Source organism: Thalassophryne amazonica, chromosome 7 (genome assembly GCF_902500255.1).
Source record: "Thalassophryne amazonica chromosome 7, fThaAma1.1, whole genome shotgun sequence".
Classification (NCBI taxonomy): Eukaryota; Metazoa; Chordata; class Actinopteri; order Batrachoidiformes; family Batrachoididae; genus Thalassophryne; species Thalassophryne amazonica.
The window spans coordinates 76,656,129-76,680,133 of NC_047109.1; the positions used below are offsets into that span (position 1 = coordinate 76,656,129).

The following is a 24,005-nucleotide window of genomic DNA, read 5'->3' on the forward strand; positions in this document are numbered from 1 at the left end:
GTTGTCATTATGGGTTGTTGTGAGTAGCATAACAAAATGTGGAAAAAGTGAAGCGCTGTGAATACTTTTCGGATGCGCTGTACAGTCCTGTGTGCTGAGTGTTTGAAATACTCACACAAAGAAGCAATGTGTTATTGCAGTAAGATTACTTCAGACATTTCCTGGAACAATTTTATTGTCATTTAGTGAGATAAAAATCCAGCGTGCTGTGCTGAAGTCAGCATTCAAATGACTGAATGAAAAACCGAGAACAATCCTTTTCACACAGAAGCAGCACATTACATGCAGACAGAGTCTCACGTGTGTTTTGTGCTGACTCCTAAATACTGATATTCAAATTAAGGTCAACAGCATGGACTCAAAATGAAAAGGTGTAATTCTGTAATGCTTTCATCAAGCTAACACAAGGGTGACGCTGAAAGGTCACATTCAGTGTCACAGCTGTTTAACTGAAGCAGTTTGGAGCCAGTAAGGATTAAACACGGTGTAAGCATTGTGATAGTCAAAGATGCTCAGTTTTGGACAGAATTTCTTTTGCAATGTGTGCAAAAACAGTATTAATTTCATTTGTTTTAAATGTGTGTGTATGTGTGTGTGTGTGTGTGTGTGGGGGGGGGGGGGGGGGGGGTGGACAACAACCCCATGTAAATAAGTGTCAAATGCCATATTGTTTCAGGTTTATTCAATCATTTCAAATTTTCTGCAGCTAGAATTCATATTGGCAATGCCACAAAAGTTAAATCTAAAGATCTGGCTTGATGTTCTCCTGAAATAACCATTTTAAATAACTTGAAATAAAATCCTCTCCTCACCTAAAATGTTGATTTTATTCACTGTTAAACTTGGGAATGTCTGAACTCTTTGGATAATAAATGAGTCCTTTATCATATGTTCAAGGCTTTAGTTCTGAGTTTGTAATTTGAGCAGAAATTTGCTATATAAAATCCAGAGGCCATGAAGGGATAAAATAAGTGGTACCAGGCCTAAATTTTATTCATAGCACTGATATTACTTTTTGGGGTGAAATGACACATTGATACAGATCAATGTATCGATTTAACAATCAATGACCCCATATCACTGATGCAAAGAGAAAATGTTGATCCATACCTTCATGCCTTTATTTTGCAATTCCTACATCACACCTATGTACCTTATCAATCCATATGCACCAATAAACATGCAGACTGTGTAATGTTTTTGTTTAAATCTTTAGACATTCTTTTAAAGACATTATTTTAAAAGAATGTCTTTCTTCACTTAGAACAAAGAAAGTAGCTGGTTGTGGAGACCCAAAGATTTATGGCCCCATCTTGTCGTGGGGGACGTTTTGAAGTCTTGAGAGGTTCCTGCCTTAGTTTGATCATAAAGTTTGGGTTCTCCTGGCCTGGAGAAGCTCAGATTCTGACGTGAAGCAATTATAATGTCATGTAATTCATAATGACCGGAGTTTAACCGATAAAAGGCGAGGGCTTCCCTTTGAAGAACTTTGAATTACAGCTTTGTTTTTCCTCTGTGAAGCAGTGTTGGACCATCGGGGGATGTCTCCAAACTTATCTGAAGATCTCCAGATGACTTAGGAATTTCTCAAATGAGAGTGGAAAGCACAGTCTGTCTCCAGTTGAAAACTCAGGTTGTTGTTGAGACAGCATTAATGTACTTTATTTAATTAGGGTGAATCGAGGCCATGGCGCTACAACTGTGTGAGTGGCCTATAGTGCCCGGTAGATAATGACTGTATGATATGTGTCTCATATTGATCACAGGTGTTGTGTGGGCCGCCAGAAGAGGAGGTACTGCTGGTCCACCACCAGAGGGCGCCCTGCCTGAGTGCGGGCTTCAGGCACGAGAGGGTGCTGCCGCCACGGACACAGCCGGAGGTGACAGCTGTCACTCATTAGCTCATGACAGCTGTCATCCATCTACACTTCATCATTCCACTCCATAAAAACCGGACGTCATCTCCACCTCGTTGCCGAGATATCATCTACCTGTGAAGGTAATATTCTCAGCCTTAACACTAAACTGTGTCTTAGTCTGAACTCTTTTTGCAGCCGCTTTCCTGTGGTGTTCTTTATCTGAGAGATTGGCGTTTGGTGTGATCAGCGACGGCTTCGCTTCACACCCCAACCAGATAAGTGGTTAGACAGGAGCTGCACGAGTGTGTATTGGAGGTGGAGGTGGAATTCCCACCATTGTTGTTTCTGGGTGTGCACGCACCCACATCTGACTGTTTTTGCTCCTCGCCAGCAGTACCAGATCCGACACTCGGAGACGGTGGCCACCTGGCCAAACCATCAACATGTGGATTAGACCCCATTCCTACCAGGCTGCTCAAGGAAGCCCTACCATTATTTAATGCTTCGATCTTAAATATGATCAATCTATCTTTATTAGTCAGCTATGTACCACAGGCTTTTAAGGTGGCAGTAATTAAACCATTACTTAAAAAGCCATCACTTGACCCAGCTATATTAGCTAATTATAGACCAATCTCCAACCTTCCTTTTCTCTCAAAAATTCTTGAAAGGGTAGTTGTAAAATCAATCAATTTTTTTATATAGCGCCAAATCACAACAAACAGTTGCCCCAAGGCGCTTTATATTGTAAGGCAAGGCCATATAATAATTATGTAAAACCCCAACGGTCAAAACGACCCCCTGTGAGCAAGCACTTGGCTACAGTGGGAAGGAAAAACTCCCTTTTAACAGGAAGAAACCTCCAGCAGAACAAGCTCAGGGAGGGGCAGTCTTCTGCTGGGACTGGTTGGGGCTGAGGGAGAGAACCAGGAAAAAGACATGCTGTGGAGGGGAGCAGAGATCGATCACTAATGATTAAATGCAGAGTGGTGCATACAGAGCAAAAAGAGAAAGAAACAGTGCATCATGGGAACCCCCCAGCAGTCTACGTCTATAGCAGCATAACTAAGGGATGGTTCAGGGTCACCTGATCCAGCCCTAACTATAAGCTTTAGCAAAAAGGAAAGTTTTAAGCCTAATCTTAAAAGTAGAGAGGGTGTCTGTCTCCCTGATCTGAATTGGGAGCTGGTTCCACAGGAGAGGAGCCTGAAAGCTGAAGGCTCTGCCTCCCATTCTACTCTTACAAACCCTAGGAACTACAAGTAAGCCTGCAGTCTGAGAGTGAAGCGCTCTATTGGGGTGATATGGTACTACGAGGTCCCTAAGATAAGATGGGACCTGATTATTCAAAACCTTATAAGTAAGAAGAAGAATTTTAAATTCTATTCTAGAATTAACAGGAAGCCAATGAAGAGAGGCCAATATGGGTGAGATATGCTCTCTCCTTCTAGTCCCCGTCAGTACTCTAGCTGCAGCATTTTGAATTAACTGAAGGCTTTTTAGGGAACTTTTAGGACAACCTGATAATAATGAATTACCATAGTCCAGCCTAGAGGAAATAAATGCATGAATTAGTTTTTCAGCATCACTCTGAGACAAGACCTTTCTGATTTTAGAGATATTGCGTAAATGCAAAAAAGCAGTCCTACATATTTGTTTAATATGCGCTTTGAATGACATATCCTGATCAAAAATGACTCCAAGATTTCTCACAGTAATACTAGAGGTCAGGGTAATGCCATCCAGAGTAAGGATCTGGTTAGACACCATGTTTCTAAGATTTGTGGGGCCAAGTACAATAACTTCAGTTTTATCTGAGTTTAAAAGCAGGAAATTAGAGGTCATCCATGTCTTTATGTCTGTAAGACAATCCTGCAGTTTAGCTAATTGGTGTGTGTCCTCTGGCTTCATGGATAGATAAAGCTGGGTATCATCTGCGTAACAATGAAAATTTAAGCAATACCGTCTAATAATACTGCCTAAGGGAAGCATGTATAAAGTGAATAAAATTGGTCCTAGCACAGAACCTTGTGGAACTCCATAATTAACTTTAGTCTGTGAAGAAGATTCCCCATTTACATGAACAAATTGTAATCTATTAGACAAATATGATTCAAACCACCGCAGCGCAGTGCCTTTAATACCTATGGCATGCTCTAATCTCTGTAATAAAATTTTATGGTCAACAGTATCAAAAGCAGCACTGAGGTCTAACAGAACAAGCACAGAGATGAGTCCACTGTCCGAGGCCATAAGAAGATCATTTGTAACCTTCACTAATGCTGTTTCTGTACTATGATGAATTCTAAAACCTGACTGAAACTCTTCAAATAGACCATTCCTCTGCAGATGATCAGTTAGCTGTTTTACAACTACCCTTTCAAGAATTTTTGAGAGAAAAGGAAGGTTGGAGATTGGCCTATAATTAGCTAAGATAGCTGGGTCAAGTGATGGCTTTTTAAGTAATGGTTTAATTACTGCCACCTTAAAAGCCTGTGGTACATAGCCAACTAACAAAGATAGATTGAGATTATTTAAGATCGAAGCATTAAATAATGGTAGGGCTTCCTTGAGCAGCCTGGTAGGAATGGGGTCTAATAAACATGTTGATGGTTTGGATGAAGTAACTAATGAAAATAACTCAGACAGAACAATCGGAGAGAAAGAGTCTAACCAAATACCGGCATCACTGAAAGCAGCCAAAGATAACGATACGTCTTTGGGATGGTTATGAGTAATTTTTTCTCTAATAGTTAAAATTTTGTTAGCAAAGAAAGTCATGAAGTCATTACTAGTTAAAGTTAATGGAATACTCAGCTCAATAGAGCTCTGACTCTTTGTCAGCCTGGCTACAGTGCTGAAAAGAATCCTGGGGTTGTTCTTATTTTCTTCAATTAGTGATGAGTAGAAAGATGTCCTAGCTTTACGGAGGGCTTTTTTATAGAGCAACAGACTCTTTTTCCAGGCTAAGTGAAGATCTTCTAAATTAGTGAGATGCCATTTCCTCTCCAACTTACGGGTTATCTGCTTTAAGCTACGAGTTTGTGAGTTATACCACGGAGTCAGGCACTTCTGATTTAAAGCTCTCTTTTTTAGAGGAGCTACAGCATCCAAAGTTGTCTTCAATGAGGATGTAAAACTATTGACGAGATACTCTATCTCACTTACAGAGTTTAGGTAGCTACTCTGCACTGTGTTGGTATATGGCATTAGAAAACATAAAGAAGGAATCATATCCTTAAACCTAGTTACAGAGCTTTCTGAAAGACTTCTAGTGTAATTAAACTTATTCCCCACTGCTGGGTAGTCCATCAGAGTAAATGTAAATGTTATTAAGAAATGATCAGACAGAAGGGAGTTTTCAGGGAATACTGTTAAATCTTCTATTTCCATACCATAAGTCAGAACACGATCTAAGATATGATTAAAGTGGTGGGTGGACTCATTTACTTTTGGAGCAAAGCCAATAGAGTCTAATAATAGATTAAATGCAGTGTTGAGGCTGTCATTCTCAGCATCTGTGTGGATGTTAAAATCGCCCACTATAATTATCTTATCTGAGCTAAGCACTAAGTCAGACAAAAGGTCTGAAAATTCACAGAGAAACTCACAGTAACGACCAGGTGGACGATAGATAATAACAAATAAAACTGGTTTTTGGGACTTCCAATTTGGATGGACAAGACTAAGAGTCAAGCTTTCAAATGAATTAAAGCTCTGTCTGGGTTTTTGATTAATTAATAAGCTGGAATGGAAGATTGCTGCTAATCCTCTGCCCCGGCCCGTGCTACGAGCATTCTCACAGTTAGTGTGACTCGGGGGTGTTGACTCATTTAAACTAACATATTCATCCTGCTGTAACCAGGTTTCTGTAAGGCAGAATAAATCAATATGTTGATCAATTATTATATCATTTACCAACAGGGACTTAGAAGAGAGAGACCTAATGTTTAATAGACCACATTTAACTGTTTTAGTCTGTGGTGCAGTTGAAGGTGCTATATTATTTTTTCTTTTTGAATTTTTATGCTTAAATAGATTTTTGCTGGTTATTGGTAGTCTGGGAGCAGGCACCGTCTCTACGGGGATGGGGTAATGAGGGGATGGCAGGGGGAGAGAAGCTGCAGAGAGGTGTGTAAGACTACAACTACAACTCTGCTTCCTGGTCCCAACCCTGGATAGTCACGGTTTGGAGGATTTAAGAAAATTGGCCAGATTTCTAGAAATGAGAGCTGCTCCATCCAAAGTGGGATGGATGCCGTCTCTCCTAACAAGACCAGGTTTTCCCCAGAAGCTTTGCCAATTATCTATGAAGCCCACCTCATCCCAGAGGAATGGTCTATTTGAAGAGTTTCAGTCAGGATTTAGAATTCATCATAGTACAGAAACAGCATTAGTGAAGGTTACAAATGATCTTCTTATGGCCTCAGACAGTGGACTCATCTCTGTGCTTGTTCTGTTAGACCTCAGTGCTGCTTTTGATACTGTTGACCATAAAATTTTATTACAGAGATTAGAGCATGCCATAGGTATTAAAGGCACTGCGCTGCGGTGGTTTGAATCATATTTATCTAATAGGTTACAATTTGTTCATGTAAATGGGGAATCGTCTTCACAGACTAAGGTTAATTATGGAGTTCCACAAGGTTCTGTGCTAGGACCAATTTTATTCACTTTAGACTATTGTAACAGTTTGTTTTCATGTCTAAACAAGGAGTTGCGTCGACTGCAGTTGGTACAGAACTCTGCAGCAAGAATTCTGACACAAGCTAACAAAAGGACTCATATTTCCCCAATTTTAAAGGAACTTCATTGGCTGCCAGTGTCCTTCACGATCAATTTTAAAATTTTGGTTTTAACTTTTAGAGCTCTACATGGCCAGGCGCCTCCCTATATCTGTGACCTCATCCAGCCTTATGCCCCTGCCAGGGCTTTGAGGTCTGTGGACCAAAATCTGTTGATGGTTCCTCGCACCCATTTTGCAACCAGTTGAGAGCGATCCTTCCAGGCTGTTGCTCCCAGGCTTTGGAATGGTCTCCCGCTCTCTCTGCGCTCACTGGACTCTGTCGATACTTTTAAAAGCCAACTTAAGACTTTCTTTTTTACTCAAGCGTTTGCTTAGCTTTTAGGCTGCTCTGTGATCCTATGTTATGTTTTATGTTTTTATGTCTCGGCCATTGTCTGATGTTTTGTGTGGTGTACTCTGCTTTTATGTTGTGAAGCACCTTGTGGCTCTTGTCTGTGAAAGGTGCTATATAAATAAAATTTACTTACTTACTTACTTACTTTATACTTGCTTCCCTTAGGCAGTATTATTAGACGGCATTGCTTAAATTTTCATTGTTACGCAGATGATACCCAGCTTTATCTATCCATGAAGCCAGAGGACACACACCAATTAGCTAAACTGCAGGATTGTCTTACAGACATAAAGACATGGATGACCTCTAATTTCCTGCTTTAAACTCAGATAAAACTGAAGTTATTGTACTTGGCCCCACAAATCTTAGAAACATGGTGTCTAACCAGATCCTTACTCTGGATGGCATTACCCTGACCTGTAGTAATACTGTGAGAAATCTTGGAGTCATTTTTGATCAGGATATGTCATTCAAAGCATATATTAAACAAATATGCAGGACTGCTTTTTTGCATTTACGCAATATCTCTAAAATTAGAAAGGTCTTGTCTCAGAGTGATGCTGAAAAACTAATTCATGCATTTATTTCCTCTAGGCTGGACTATTGTAATTCATTATTATCAGGTTGTCCTAAAAGTTCCCTGAAAAGCCTTCAGTTAATTCAGAATGCTGCAGCTAGAGTACTAACGGGGACTAGAAGGAGAGAGCATATCTCACCCATATTGGCCTCTCTTCATTGGCTTCCTGTTAATTCTAGAATAGAATTTAAAATTCTTCTTCTTACTTATAAGGTTTTGAATAATCAGGTCCCATCTTATCGTAGGGACCTCATAGTACCATATCACCCCAATAGAGCGCTTCGCTCTCAGACTGCAGGCTTACTTGTAGTTCGTAGGGTTTGTAAGAGTAGAATGGGAGGCAGAGCCTTCAGCTTTCAGGCTCCTCTCCTGTGGAACCAGCTCCCAATTCAGATCAGGGAGACAGACACCCTCTCTACTTTTAAGATTAGGCTTAAAACTTTCCTTTTTGCTAAAGCTTATAGTTAGGGCTGGATCAGGTGACCCTGAACCATCCCTTAGTTATGCTGCTATAGACTTAGACTGCTGGGGGGTTCCCATGATGCACTGAGTGTTTCTTTCTCTTTTTGCTCTGTATGCACCACTCTGCATTTAATCATTAGTGATTGATCTCTGCTCCCCTCCACAGCATGTCTTTTTCCTGGTTCTCTCCCTCAGCCCCAACCCGTCCCAGCAGAAGACTGCCCCTCCCTGAGCCTGGTTCTGCTGGAGGTTTCTTCCTGTTAAAAGGAGTTTTTCCTTCCCACTGTCGCCAAGTGCTTGACCACAGGGGGTCATTTTGACCGTTGGGGTTTTTACGTAATTATTGCATGGCCTTGCCTTACAATATAAAGCGCCTTGGGGCAACTGTTTGTTGTGATTTGGCGCTATATAAATAAAACTGATTGATTGATTGAACTGGGGATTCGGAACTTGGCGGTTCCAGTATTCTCCAGGTTCGATGGAGGAGGAAATCGTGTGGTTCCGGTTCTTCTCGGGACAGACGTTTTCTATCCTCGAGCCTGCCCACACGTCACCTTTGTGGATTGACTGTTTGCTCAAATTCTGTAATCCTCTGTGTTTTTGTTGTGCTCTTTCACAACAGTAAAGTGTTCATATTCGACTCTTTCATTGTCGATCATTTACGCCCCCTGTTGTGGGTCCGTGTCACTACACTTTCCCAACAACAGGCCCCTGAATTAAATGGAATTGTGGCTTTGTGTTATTAGCACATATTGTACCGTTGACCAAAGAATTATATACTGTACGGTGATGAAACAAAGGATTTATTCTCATAGTTTCTACATGCACAGCCATACAATTACAGGAGTTTGAGGATGATTAAAATTAAAAGCACCAACGACATAAAAATTAAACAAACAAAAAGAAAATAATAGATCAATCAGAGATCAAGCTCTGCTTGTAGTACCTCAAACCAAGCTCAAACTCAGAGGTGACAGAGCTTTTTCTGTTGTTGGTGTTGTGAAAGTGTAGGAACATGGACCCACAACAGGGGGCGTAAATGAACGGGCAATGGATAAGCCAAACAGTAACAATTTAATGTTGTAAATTGTGCACAAGGGAATACAGACAATAACAAGTTTGGAACTACAGTCAATTACATGTTGAGTGACGTGTGGGCAGGCTTGAGGATAGGAGACGCCCGTCCAGAACTGAGCCGGATCCCACACGGCCCTCACCGCCAATGGATCTGAAGAACACCGGAGCCACCAAGTCCTGGGTCCCCAGGTGGCCACTGTCTCCAGCTGTCAGACCTGGCACTGCTGGCAGAGAACAAAAACAGCACAGATGAGTGTGAGTACGCACACTCAGTAATCCCACAGTCTGTGTTCCTTTGGGAGGGAGCACCTCCACCTCCAATCACACACTCGTGCAGCTCCTGTCTAACCACTTATCTGGTTGGGGTGTGAAGCGAAGCCGTCGCTGATCACACCAAACGCCAATCCCACAGATAAGGAAATGCCACAGGAAAACGGCTGCAAAGAAGTTCAGACTATAAGTCAGTGTTTAGTTCAGCAGAGAAATTACCTCTAAGGTAGCTGATTTCTCGGTGGGGAGGTGGAGTGACAGCTGTCACTCCCGGTTGCTATGACGCCCTCTCGTGCTTGAAGCCCGCACTTCAAGCAGGGCGCCATGCAGCCGAGTGTGAAGCGGCTGGGATGAGGATCAGCACCTTTAAATATGAGGCTACAGTTCTCAGTAGGAAACCGATGGATTGCCTACTCCAGGTAGGGAATGAGGTCTTGCTTCACGTGAAAGAGTTCAAATACCTCGGGGTCTTGTTCATGAGTGAGGGGACAATGGAGTGTGAGATTGGTAGGAGAATCAGCACAGCAGAGATGGTATTGCATTTGCGCTATTGTGCTGTTGTGACAATCTACCAGTCAATCTTCATTCCTACTCTCACCTATGGCCATGAGGGTAGATCATGGGTACAAGCGGCCAAAATGGGCTTCCTTAGGAGAGTGGCTGGTGTCTCCCTTAGAGATAAGGTGAGAAGCTCGGTCATCTGTGAGGAGGCTTGTCCGGGTGACGCCGGTAGAAGTCGGCCAGGAGGGCCGGGTCCAGGATGAAGCTCCTCTTCACGCAGGAGCGTTCTTCGGGTCCATACCCCTCCCAGTCCACCAAATACTGGAACCCCCGGCCCTTCCGACGGACGTCCAGGACCGGCGCACAGTCCAAGCCGGCTCCCCGTCGATGATACCGGCTCCCCGTCGATGTACCCCGGTCCAGGGGTACAGAGGGGTGAAATGCGGTGAGGTTTGATGCGTGACACATGGAAAACCGGGTGAATCCGCAGCGAAGCTGGCAGCTTCAGCTTCACTGCGGCTGGACTGAGGACTTTGAGTATGGTGAAAGGTCCAATGTATCTGTCCTTCAACTTCTGGGATTCTACTTGCAGGTGAATGTCTTGTGGAAAGCCAAATCTCCTGCCCAGGCTGATACGTAGGGGCCGGGGCACACCAGCGGTCTGCATGGTTCTTGGCCCTCGTCCGGACTTTGAGCAGGGCAGAGCGGGCGGTACGCCACACCCGACGGCACCTCCTCAGATGGGCCTGGACCGAGGGCACCCCGACCTCTCCCTCCACTAGCGAGAACAATGGGGGCTGGTACCCCAAACACACCTCAAACGGGGAGAGGTCGGTAGCCGATGATACTTGGCTGTTGTGAGCGTACTCGATCCAGGCCAAATGGTTGCTCCAGGCTGTCGGGTGCGCGGAGGTTACGCAGCGGAGGGCCTGCTCCAATTCCTGGTTCGCCCGCTCTGCCTGTCCGTTCGTCTGAGGATGGTACCCGGATGAGAGACTCACGGTGGCCCCAGTTCCCTGCAGAAACTCCTCCAGACCTGAGAGGAGAACTGAGGACCACGGTCTGAGACGATATCCGATGGAATCCCATGCAGACGCACGACGTGGTGGACCAGGAGGTCTGCAGTCTCCTGGGCCATCGGGAGCTTCGGGAAGGCCACGAAGTGGGCCGCCTTGGAGAACCGGTCCACTATCGTGAGGATGGTAGTCATGCCCTGGGACAGCGGGAGGCCCGTGACAAAGTCCAGGCCGATGTGAGACCAGGGGCGATGAGGCATGGGCAGAGGCTGGAGGAGGCCTTGGGCCTTGTGGTGGTCAGCTTTGCCCCTGGCGCAGGTGGTGCAGGCCTGGACATACTCCCGGACGTCGACTTCCATAGACGCCCACCAGAAGCGCTGCCGGACCACTGCCACGGTACTTCGCATCCCTGGATGACAGGAGAGCTTGGAACCGTGACAGAAGTCTAGGACCGCAGCCCTGGCCTCTGGTGGGATGTACAACTTGTCCTTCGGACCTGTCCCCGGGTCCAGGCTCCGTGTCAGGGCCTCCCGGACGGTCTTCTCCATGTCCCAGGTGAGGGTGGCCACGACAGTGGACTTGGGGATGATGGTTTCCGTTGGGTCTGACAGCTCGGTCTTGACCTCCTCTTCGTGCACCCGGGACAGGGCGTCAGATCATTGGTTCTTCGTCCCGGGGTGGTAGGTGATCCGAAAGTCAAAACGCCCGAAGAACAGTGACCAGCGGGCTTGCCTGGGGTTCAGATGCCTGGCGGTCCGAATGTACTCCAGGTTCCGATGGTCCGTGAAAACCGTAAATGGTACTGATGCTCCCTCCAACAGGTGTCTCCACTCCTCCAGAGCCTCTTTCACCGCTAGAAGTTCCCGATTGCCGACGTCATAGTTCCTTTCAGCCGGGGTCAACCTGCGGGAAAAGTTGGCACATGGATGGAGAACCTTGTTGGACTCCCCACTCTGGGATAGCACGGCTCCTATCCCTGAGTCAGAAGCGTCCACTTCAACTATAAACTGGTGATTGGGATCGGGCTGCACCAGAACTGGTGCAGTCGAGAACCGGCGTTTCAACTCCCTAAACGCGGCTTTTGTGGAGGTCAGGGCTGTCAGGGGGCTAACTACCTGACTGTAGCCCTTTATGAACCTCCAGTAGAAATTTGCAAAACCGAGGAACTGTTGCAGTTTCCTACGGTTTGTTGGTTGGGGCCAGTCTCTCACCGCCGCAACCTTGACCGGATCAGGGGCGATGGAGTTGGAGGAGATTATGAACCCCAGGAAGGACAAAGAAGTGCGGTGGAACTCGCACTTCTCGCCCTTCACAAACAGCCGGTTCTCCAACAACTGCTGCAGGACCTGATGTACATGCTTGACATGGGTCTCAGGATCCGGAGAAAAGATGAGTATATCGTCCAGATATACGAAGACAAACCGATGCAGGAAGTCCCGCAAGACGTCATTAACCAATGCTTGGAACGTCGCAGGTGCATTGGTGAGGCCGAACGGCATGACCAGGTACTCAAAGTTACCTAACGGGGTGTTAAATGCCGTCTTCCACTCGTCTCCCTCCCGGATCCGACCCAGGTGATAAGCATTCCTGAGATCCAGTTTAGTGAAAATTTGGGCTCCATGCAAGGGCGTGAACACTGAATCCAACAGAGGTAACGGGTATCGGTTGCGAACCGTGATCTCGTTCAGCCCTCTGTAATAAATGCATGGACGGAGTCTGCCGTCCTTCTTGCCCACAAAAAAGAAACCAGCACCCATCAGGGAGGTGGAGTTCCGGATCAACCTGGCAGCTAACGAGTCCCGGATGTAGGTCTCCATTGATTCGCGTTCCGGACGTGAGAGGTTGTACAGCCTGCTGGACGGGTACTCAGCGCCCGGTATCAAATCAATGGCACAATCGTACGGATGGTGCGGGGGCAGCGTGAGTGCCAGATCCTTGCTGAAGACGTCAGCAAGGTCATGGTACTTGGCTGGCACCGCCGCCAGATTGGGGAGGACTAAAACCTCCTCCGAGGATCCTAAACACTCCCGGTGGCAGGTTTCGCTCCACTGAACCACAACCCCAGACGGCCAATCAATCCGGGGATTGTGTTTTAACACCCATGGAAAACCCAAAATCACTCGGGAGGTAGAAGGTGTTACATAAAACACAATCTCCTCCCTGTGATTTCCAGACACAACCAATGTCACTGGCTGTGTCTGGTGTGTGATTAGTGGAAGAAGGGTGCCATCTAGTGCCCACACCGACAATGGTGACGGTAAGGCCACTAGAGGGAGCCCAACCTCCTTTGCCCATCTGCTATCCAGCAGATTCCCCTCCGACCCCATGTCCACCAGTGCTGGGGCGTGAAGGGTTAGATCCCCACTCAGGATCGTGACTGGAATGCGTGCAGATTTTCGGGGTCTCCCCGCGTGGGTATTGTGACCCACCCTTAGCCCAGTCTCTAAGGGCGAGTGCTGCTGTACTGACCGTTTGGGGCATTTTTTCTGTGTGTGCTTGGTTGAGCTGCAGAGAAAACACTCCTCACGGACCAGCCTCCTTTGTCTCTTATCTGATCGCCTTTTGGCCCTGCTCGTCTCTCTACCAACATCAGCAGGGGGAGCTGTCGTCACGTGGAGTGCCCTGGCTGTGGAGCGTAGGGAAGACGGCTCCCTTTCGGACCCGGGAGGAAGAGGGACGGCTTGTGACTGACCACGCCCTTCGTCTCGCTCCCATCGGTGTTCTGTTAATCGGTTGTCTAACCGTATAACCAGGTCGATAAGCCCGTCTAAATCCCGCGGCTCGTCCTTCGCCACCAGGTGCTCCTTAAGGACCAGAGACAGTCCGTTTATGAAGGCGGCGCGGAGCGCAACAGCATCCCGGCCGGCTCACGCTGCCGCGATGCGGAAGTCAACTGCATACTTCGCTGCGCTCCGACACCCCTGTCTTATCGACAGCAGCACGCTTGAAGCGGTCTCACCTCTATGAGGGTGGTCGAACACCTGTCGGAACTCCCTCACAAACCCAGCATATGTCGTTAGGAGCCATGAATTCTGCTCCCAGAACGCCGTAGCCCAGGCGCGTGCCTCTCCTCGAAGCAAATTTATAACGTAAGCCACCCGGCTAGCGTCTGACGCGTACATGACGGGACGCTGTGAAAAGACGAGCGAGCACTGCATCAAGAAGTCCGCTCACATCTCGACACAGCCTCCATACGGCTCCGGAGGGTTTATGTATGCTTCAGGGGAAGGTGGGGGGGTTCATTGAACGACCAGTGGAATGTCTGTTTCTGGCATTCGGTCAGCAGGAGGAGGTGCTGCAGCAGTGCCCTGAGCATGCGCTTCCACCTGGGCGGTGAGAGCCTCCATCCTTCGATTGAGAATAATGCTCTGCTCGGTAACTAAGTCCAACCGAGCAGTAAAAGCGGTTAAGATGTGCTGCAGCTCACCTAACACGCCTCCTGCTGGCGCCTGTGCACCTCGCTCTTCCTTTGGCTGTTCAAGCGATGGTTGACGCCCCTCGGGATCCATGACGCTGGCCGAGAAATCCTGTTGTGAAAGTGTAGGAACACGGACCCACAACAGGGGGCGTAAATGAACGGGCAATGGATAAGCCAAACAGTAACAATTTAATGTTGTAAATTGTGCACAACGGAATACAGACAATAACAAATTTGGAACTACAGTCAATTACACATTGAGTGATGTGTGGGCAGGCTTGAGGATAGGAGACGCCCGTCCAGAACCGAGCCGGATCCCACACGGCCCTCACCGCCAACGGATCTGAAGAACACCGGAGCCGCCAAGTCCTGGGTCCCCAGGTGGCCACCGTCTCCAGTTGTCAGACCTGGCACTGCTTGCAGAGAACAAAAACAGCACAGATGAGTGTGAGTACGCACACTCAGTAATCCCACAGTCTGTGTTCCTTTGGGAGGGAGCACCTCCACCTCCAATCACACACTCATGCAGCTCCTGTCTAACCACTTATCTGGTTGGGGTGTGAAGTGAAGCCGTCGCTGATCACACTATCACAGATTTAGACTGGTTTGTGCACAGTATTTGAGTGAAATGGTGATATTGTGTATGTGGAAAACGTTTTAGATCGTTGAGCCAATCCCACAGATAAGGCAACACCACAGGAAAATGGCTGCAAAGAAGTTCAGACTATAAGTCAGTGTTTAGTTCAGCAGAGAAATTACCTCTAAGGTAGCTGATTTCTCGGCGGGGAGGTGGAGTGGCAGTCCGGCCTTTATGGTGATGGTGATGTGATGTGGATGAGTGACAGCTGGTGCTGATGACGAGTGACAGCTGTCACTCCGGGTTGCTATGACGCCCTCTCGTGCTTGAAGCAGGGCGCCATCTGGTGGTGGTGGGCCAGCAGTACTTCCTCTTCAGCGGCCCACATAACAGTTGGTCCCAGATTGTGGAATGACCTGCCTCTCTGTATCAGGCAGGCGGATTCACTTCTACTCTTTAAATCTCATCTTAAAACATATTTGTTTTCTTTGGTTTTTGACTAGGGAGTTGATGATTTTACTGTTGTAAAGACTTATTATATTATTGCCACTGTTGTCTACCATGTATTTATTTTATTTATTTATGTCTTTGTTGTACAGCCCTTTGGACAACCTTGTTGTTTTTAAATGTGCTCTACAAATAAACTGGATTGGATTGGATAAGATAAATCACAAAATGTACAGAAAAAAATAACATTTTCAAAGCTTTCACTGAGCATTTAAATGTACCACAGAACTAGAAAAAAGCTCAGCTGCATGTGTGTATGGAGCTGTGTGTAAAGTTAAAATCATGCCAAGTGTGACAACCATGTTACTGTCAACCCCACAGTGTAAATAAATCTAAATAAGTAAGGAAAGAAAAAACTTCCGAAAATATGGTGAAAACGAGTGAGAGGAGATGGAGGAATAAAGAAATATTTGCAAGTACTTGCACGGCCATAGAGTTATGGGAATATGAGCATCCTTATAAAAAAAAACCAACCACATAAAAAAACTAAATAAAACAAACAAACAAAAGAAGGAAAACTAAGTACACTCAACAAAAATATAAACGCAACACTTTTGGTTTTGCTCCCATTTTGTATGAGATGAACTCAAAGATCTAAAACTTTTTCCACATATACAATATCACCATTTCTCTCAAATATTGTTCACAAACCAGTCTAAATCTGTGATAGTGAGCACTTCTCCTTTGCTGAGATAATCCATCCCACCTCACAGGTATGCCATATCAAGATGCTGATTAGACACCATGATTAGTGCACAGGTGTGCCTTAGACTGCCCACAATAAAAGGCCACTCTGTAAGGTGCAGTTTTATCACACAGCACAATGCCACAGATGTCGCAAGATTTGAAGGAGCGTGCAATTGGCATGCTGACAGCAGGAATGTCAACCAGAGCTGTTGCTCGTGTATTGAATGTTCATTTCTCTACCATAAGCCGTCTCCAAAGGCGTTTCAGAGAATTTGGCAGTACATCCAACCAGCCTCACAACCGCAGACCATGTGTAACCACACCAGCCCAGGACCTCCACATCCAGCATGTTCACCTCCAAGATCGTCTGAGACCAGCCACTCGGACAGCTGCTGGAACAATCGGTTTGCATAACCAAAGAATTTCTGCACAAACTGTCAGAAACTGTCTCAGGGAAGCTCATCTGCATGCTCATCGTCCTCATCGGGGTCTCGACCTGACTCCAGTTCGTCGTCGTAACCGATTTGAGTGGGCAAATGCTCACATTCACTGCCATTTGGCACGTTGGAGAGGTGTTCTCTTCACGGATGATGCGAAGGAGATGTGTTGCACTGCATGAGGTAAATGGTGGTCACACCAGATACTGACTGGTATCCCTCCCAATAAAACAAAACTGCACCTTTCAGAGTGGCCTTTTATTGTGGGCAGTCTAAGGCACACCTGTGCACTAATCATGGTGTCTAATCAGCATCTTGATATGGCACACCTGTGAGGTGGGATGAATTATCTCAGCAAAGGAGAAGTGCTCACTATCACAGATTTAGACTGGTTTGTGCACAGTATTTGAGGGAAATGGTGATATTGTGTATGTGGAAAACGTTTTAGATCGTTGAGTTAATCTCATACAAAATGGGAGCAAAACCAAAAGTGTTGCGTTTATATTTTTGTATAGATTAGTCACAAAATGCAATGAAATGCACCACAGAACTGAGAAATGTTGCAGCTGTGTGTTTGTAAAATTAAAATGATGAAAAATGTGAAAACCCTGCTGCTGTCAGTCCTGCAGTGGAAATCTAAACAAGAGCAATCTAAGATTTCTGATGCCTGTCAAGGGTTGACAAGGACTCAAAAGATATGCGATTCACATTGTGACCCGGACTTTACTTGGATCCGGATTCTACAACACAATGCAATAATTGCATACTGATCCAGAATGGTCCAACTGGTCAAGATGTTGTAATACAACCCCTGGCAATAATTATGGAATCACCGGCCTCGGAGGATGTTCATTCTTAATTTTGTAGAAAAAAAGCAGATCACAGGACATGACACAAAACTAAAGTCATTTCAAATGGCAACTTTCTGGCTTTAAGAAACACTATAAGAAATCAAGAAAAAAAAAATGTGTCAGTCAGTAACAGTTACTTTTTTAGACCAAGCAGAGGGAAAAATATGGACTCACTCAATTCTGAGGAATAAATTATGGAATTACCCTGTAAATTTTCATCCCCAAAACTAACACCTGCATCAAATCAGATCTACTCATTAGTCTGCATCTAAAAAGGAGTGATCACACCTTGGAGAGCTGTTGCACCAAGTGGACTGACATGAATCATGGCTCCAACATGAGAGAAGTCAATTGAAACAAAGGAGAGGATTATCAAACTCTTAAAAGAAGGTAAATCATCACGCAATGTTGCAGAAGATGTTGGTTGTTCACAGTCAGCTGTGTCAAAACTCTGGACCAAATACAAACAACATGGGAAGGTTGTTAAAGGCAAACATACTGGTAGACCAAGGAAGATATCAAAGCGTCAAGACAGAAAACTTAAAGCAATATGTCTCAAAAATCGAAAATGCACAACAAAACAAATGAGGAACGAATGGGAGGAAACTGGAGTCAACGTCTGTGACCGAACTGCCTTTTTTTGTTTTTCATGATTCCATAATTTTTTCCTCAGAATTGAGTGATTCCATATTTTTTCCCTCTGCTTGGTCTAAAAAGTAACCGTTACTGACTGCCACAATTTTTTTTCCTGATTTCTTATAGTGTTTCTTAAAGCCAGAAAGTTGCCATTTGAAATGACTTTAGTTTTGTGTCATGTCAGTGATCTGCTTTTTTTTCTACAAAATTAAACAACTGAATGAACATCCTCCGAGGCCGGTGATTCCATAATTTTTGCCAGGGGTTGTATAATATTTAATTCACAAGCTGAAACAAAATAGTGTCTCCCTGATCATGATGTCATATCCTGGGAGCAGTTTTGATGGAATCCTTAAAAGCCTACAAAGTGAAATCCTGATTCAGAATCCAGATCACCTCCAAAATTGTCTTCAAGTCTTCCAAGGCCTAACACCATTGTGCAGTGAAATGCGGCGAAAATTTGTTAAGTTTTTTTTTATGTAATCCTTAAAATATGACAAAGTGAAGGGCACACATTGAAATCTTGATCCAGAATTCAAATCAGGATCACCTCCAAAATTCAGTGGAGTCTTCCAAGGCCTAACACGAATATGTGGTGAAAATTTGGTGAATATCCATTAAGTAGTTTTTTTTTTTTTTTTTTTTTTACGCAATCTTCAAACTCAGACAAAGTGAAGAGTACAAATTGAAATCCTGATCCAGAATCTGGGTCACCTCCAAAATTTAACAGAGTCTTCCATGGCCTAATATCTATCTGTGGTGCAAATTTCATCAAAAGCCTCTCAGTGGTTTTGATGTAATCCTGCTAACAGACAGACAGACAAATAAATAAACGCTGATGGTTTTATTACCAGCCCAGTCTGATATTTTTTTTCATGCTCCCGGCATGAAATGAGTCAAATTTTTGTGACAGGGCTTTTTTTAACTCAATATTACTAACCCTATTCCAACCCCCAACCCTAACTTTAACCATAACCTAATCCTACTCCTTCCCCCCACCCTAACCACAACCACCCCAACCCCCCCGCTTCACTTTTAATTTCGTGCAGCTATCACAGAATGAATTAGAATGAATTTGTGCTGCCGTGACGAAAATGAGGCACTTTTCGTCACAATATCATGAACCAATAGATTAATGTATATTTCGTGCTCCTGAATCACGACTTGCTGTGAGACAGCGTTGTTTATTACATCCTTGGTGGACGTAATAAGTAATCATGAGAAAAAAAAAACCTGATGAAAATATGTTGAAAATAAGTGAGAAGAGATTAAAAAAATTGGCATGCTCAGGCATGAGATGCCTGTAGTGTGCAGAGTAACAAATTTGAGTGAAGGAATAAAAAACATGAAGTGCACACAAAGCTTGATTAGCTGTGGCTCCATGCTGCAATTTCTGAACACTGCAGGATTACTCAGAACGCGATGTCGCATCACACGCTCTGCTCCTCTGTGTCAGTGATACCGGTGGAGTCGACTCCACATGCACCAGCACAACCACAGTGAGTCTCAACGTTGAAAGAAAAGACTCTCAATGAGGGAGGACCATGACAGAGGGGGGGAGCAAAGAAAACAGAGCTGAAGACGAGGCAGAGTGCAGCAACGCACATCCTGTGAACAGCAACTAGACACCATGTACCCTTATTATCACCTTATTACCAGAATACCCCCATCAAGACAAACGGTGTGACACGTTAGGCTCCAAACATGACATAACCCCCTCCATTACATAACAGCTATTATCTTGCTTCGCCGTTTATCTGCGAGGCCCCACTGTGGCATGAATGATTTGTCATTTGATGCTCCTGTGAGCACTGCAGCGCCACTTCTGTCCTACAATGTGTGAGCATCTTCAGAGGACACATGCAGCCTCCACTCCACACAGCGAGGCTGTTACAGCCACCTGCTGTTCAACTCTCTTCACTGCATCCATGCGACTCCAAATATGCTGATGAGGCGATGCTGCACCACCACAGGTGTTACCCACATAACTCAAATTGAGGCAAAGCTGATATGAAGGCAGCTTTATTGCAAAGTGCTGCAAAAATTACAATAAATAGACGCGTACTCAGAGAGCACATGGCTTCTCTGAGGTCAGCAAGTTGTCTGTATACATTATCTTTTCACATTTTCCTTTGATCCCTTTTTTCCTCTTTTCTAACATTTTTTGATAGTGTTGACCTTTGATCCTGATCACCCATTCTTGATCCCGATTGCTCTACATTGTGAAGCTTAGATCTGATTGCTAAATTTTAATGCTGCTCTTTGATCTGCCTTTGAGCACTGCAGTGTTGTCTCTGTCATTCACGTGAGTTTGATTTCTGAACCTATTTACATTTGATCCTGAATGTTAACCATTAACCCTGATCAGCGACCTTCGAGCTTGATCACCAGTGGTGTCAAAAGTACACACATTTGTTACTTAAGTAGAAGTATAGATACTGCAGTTTAAAAACACTCTGGTAAAAGTTGAAGTATCAACTTGACCTCTTTACTCAAGTAAAAGTGAAAAAGTATGTGCTCCAAAACCTACTTAAAGTATAAAAGTATAAAGTAACCTTTAAAAAAAAAAAAAAAAAAAAAGGTAGATGCCACTATATGAATTGAAAGCTTAATTTAAAATCTGATTCGTTCTACATGTGGCCCAAGACCCAAAACCAAAAATTACCCCCCAACACCACCTGCACGAAAATGTTTCAATTCTAGAAGCTCTGAAATGCAATCTGGGACTATTCCAGACGATAAACTGGAGTGAGTGCAGCATCCATTTAGTGAAGGAAAAAAAAACAACAACAAAAAAAACAACACAACTTTTCCTTATTCAAATTCATTCCAGTAGTATTCTGCTCTTACAAGGATGCAGCAGTTTTCTAGTTTGGCAGAAAGTTCTGGAGGAAATCACTGAAGAAATTAAAACATTGAAAATATGGTTTGACCAAAACAAACTGTCATTAAATAAGACAGGGATGAAGTGGAGGTGTAAGTCACTAGGTGTTCACATTAAACACTTATTTATGTATGTATTTATTTATGTATGTTCATTGTTAGTTGCTTTTATATTTTCTGTTGTGTTTCTATTGGTTCTTTTTGCCTCTTTCTCTAAAATTGTATATAATAATCATTAGATTATTGATATATAAACAAAAATAAATTTAAGAAATATTACAATTTGAAAACAAATGCACCCGAACGTGATGAGAGCTGCAATTGCTTAATGCTAAGTTTTAACATTGAAAACGCCATAGACATGCTAACGCGTTAGCGTCGCTCCCGTTTTTAAGTTATAAAATACATCTATCAGCTGTTTCAGAAGACCATAACAGGTCGGTTTAACGTAGAAAAGGTAAATAATACTCACAGAAGTATGCTCTTTAGGATTTTAGCGGGGGAAAATTAAGCGAAAGAAAGAAAGAATAAACGAAGCAATAGGTCGAAGCATTCAATCTGCGAAGCACTGCTTCGATTGGTTCACGGTTCAAAGCAAAGCCGCGCTGCAGAAAAGTTGATTACAGGCGCACATGACGTGAAATATATATATATATATATATTAAACTGAAGCCAAGAGTAACGAGGCTGTTTGTTTTAAAAATGTAAGGAATAGAAAGTACAGATACTTGTGTGAAAATGTAATGAGTAGAAGTCAGAAGTAGGCAGAAAAATAAGTAAAGGCGTAAAGTACAGATACCTAAAAAGTGTACTTAAGTACAGTAACGAAGTATTTGTACTTCGTTACTTGACACCTCTGTTGATCACTGATCTTTGATCCCGACTGCTTTTTATGTTATTATTATAATATCCTTCATTTAACCAGGTAAAGTCTCATTGAGATTAAAATTTCTTTTACAAGAGAGCTCTGGCCATGAAAGCAACATAACAACAATTATGACAAACACCATCAAACACCATAAAAGCACAAATATTCAATATACAATGAAACATCAAGATTTGAAAAAAGGGGCACAGTCTTAAATGTGATTAAAAGAAAACTCTAAAAACATGTACACTGGCCAAGAGTGCTTTTTTTTCCCTCAATTCTTTAAAAATCGATATTTAAATTCCCCCATGGTGATCAACTCTGACAGTTTCAGGTCTTTCTGTATACTATTCCAGGAGAAGGCAGCAGCAGTCAAAAGCTTTGTTAGCCAAGTTCAGTTCTGACTCTGGGGACTAATATCTGAACAATATCGCGTGAGCACGAACCCACCATGTAACAGCACAGATATGAAAACATCAAGAAGAAGAGATTTATAGACAAAAGTCAACCAATGAGTAAGTCTGTGAACATACACAGCAGGCAAAGTAGCAGCAGCATACAGTGGTACATAGTATCCAACTTATTTAGGCACTGATCAGATACATTAAAAAAACAGGTTATCATAGTCTAACAATGGAAATAAATGTTGCAGAGATCAAGTGTTTCCTTTCCTTTAAGGAAAAACCAAATTTAAGTTTCAACTTTGAGACAAGATTTTCAATATACAACTTGGGACTCTGACGAGGGTGGTCACATCTCCTCCACTCTCCCTTATCTCTGTTCTCTGCTTTAACCTTCAAGTCCCTACTTCACCAGACTGTGAATTCCTCAAATTATATTGGATTCTGGATCTATTGGACTACTATTGGATTAACCATGGAATTGATCAGCTGGTCTCTAAACGCTATTGACACCATTTTTTCTACAAGAAGGTCAGGACTGGGGGATCCTACCTGCCCAGATGGAACGTATCCTGCGGGCTATGTTCTGGACTCCTGGAATTCCTGGCGTGTGGCATGCTTGGCACCTGTCTCCGTTGAGAACGTTGAGGATTTATTCATTTTTGGTCTCATGGTAGCAGGGCTGGTACTTTTTGGCTTATGTGCTGCCCTGATCTACCAGAAAATTGGCAAGATGGCGGCATCAAGAACCATGGCCCCTCGCTTGTCCGTCATGATTAACGAGGTTGGCAAGGCATTGCATTCTCAGACTGCAATGACTCTTGAACCCAGATGCAAATTGGATGACATCTTGGAGCAGATGTGTGCCTTGCAGTTGAAGTTGAAGATTTCAGAGGCCAGTGAATATTCTTAATTCATAATTGGGAATATTCTTAATTCATAATTGGGATTTGGTTGTTTAAGTGAAACTGTTAAAAAGTGTTTTTCACTACTCAAACCATAACACTACAGGCAGGGGCGTGCTGGGAACATTTTTCAGCCCGGGAGTTTCATATCCAACCGGCCCACAAACTGCCAGCGCACAGAGATAATAAGAGTTCTGCTGTGGCATTTAAATCCAGCATTTATGTGCTGACTGACTGTGAAAATTGGGTGGCTTATAATAGAAAGAAAAAGTTAGTTAGTTAAAACAAGAACGGTATTGTTAACTCACCAGTGCACCACCTGGGCTTACACTGTGCAATTTTTGGCCCTTTTTCAGCCCATTTGTCACTCGTGCGAGAATTTTTTGGATCGCGCCGAGTTTCAGCTTAATCGTGCATCCTGCATTGTGCAGTCTACATGGAGTAATGAGCTGTGTTTAACATCTCACGACCACCTCCCGATGGGGAATCATATGGTCGGATAAAAATCAAACCTGTTTGTTATTTTGGTCGGCTGTCGTGACTCGTGAGGGTTCCGCGCTGTTGAAGCAGCGCTACAAGCATCTACGCGCTGATTATGTCACGCAATGTCCATGAGCAAACACCGGAGAGAGCAAACAGTGATCTCAAGTAAAGTCTTGTGTTTTTTATTGCGTTCCCTCGCATTAACCTAATATCATATTAAAGGTCAGGCCTATCAGCGTGCACAGTGAGTGGAATCAGGTGGTGGGAGACTGAACGTATATGCGCGCGCACGCACACACACACACACACACACAACAACAGGATTTACGACAGATGAGCACAGCTGTAAGACTCTGTATGAAATATAGTTTATTTATACAACCAGGCCCGGCACCAGAAAAAAATATAAGGGGGCAATGAGTTTATCACAGGGGGTGATGAGTTTATCA

At 44.1% G+C, this 24,005-nt stretch overlaps 1 protein-coding gene across 1 annotated transcript in view; it reads right to left on the reverse strand.

Moving 5' to 3' along the window:
* Positions 1-24,005, reverse strand: part of LOC117514248 (voltage-dependent calcium channel gamma-7 subunit-like) — a 62,055-nt gene that overhangs the window by 8,291 nt on the left and 29,759 nt on the right. The window lies entirely within an intron of this gene.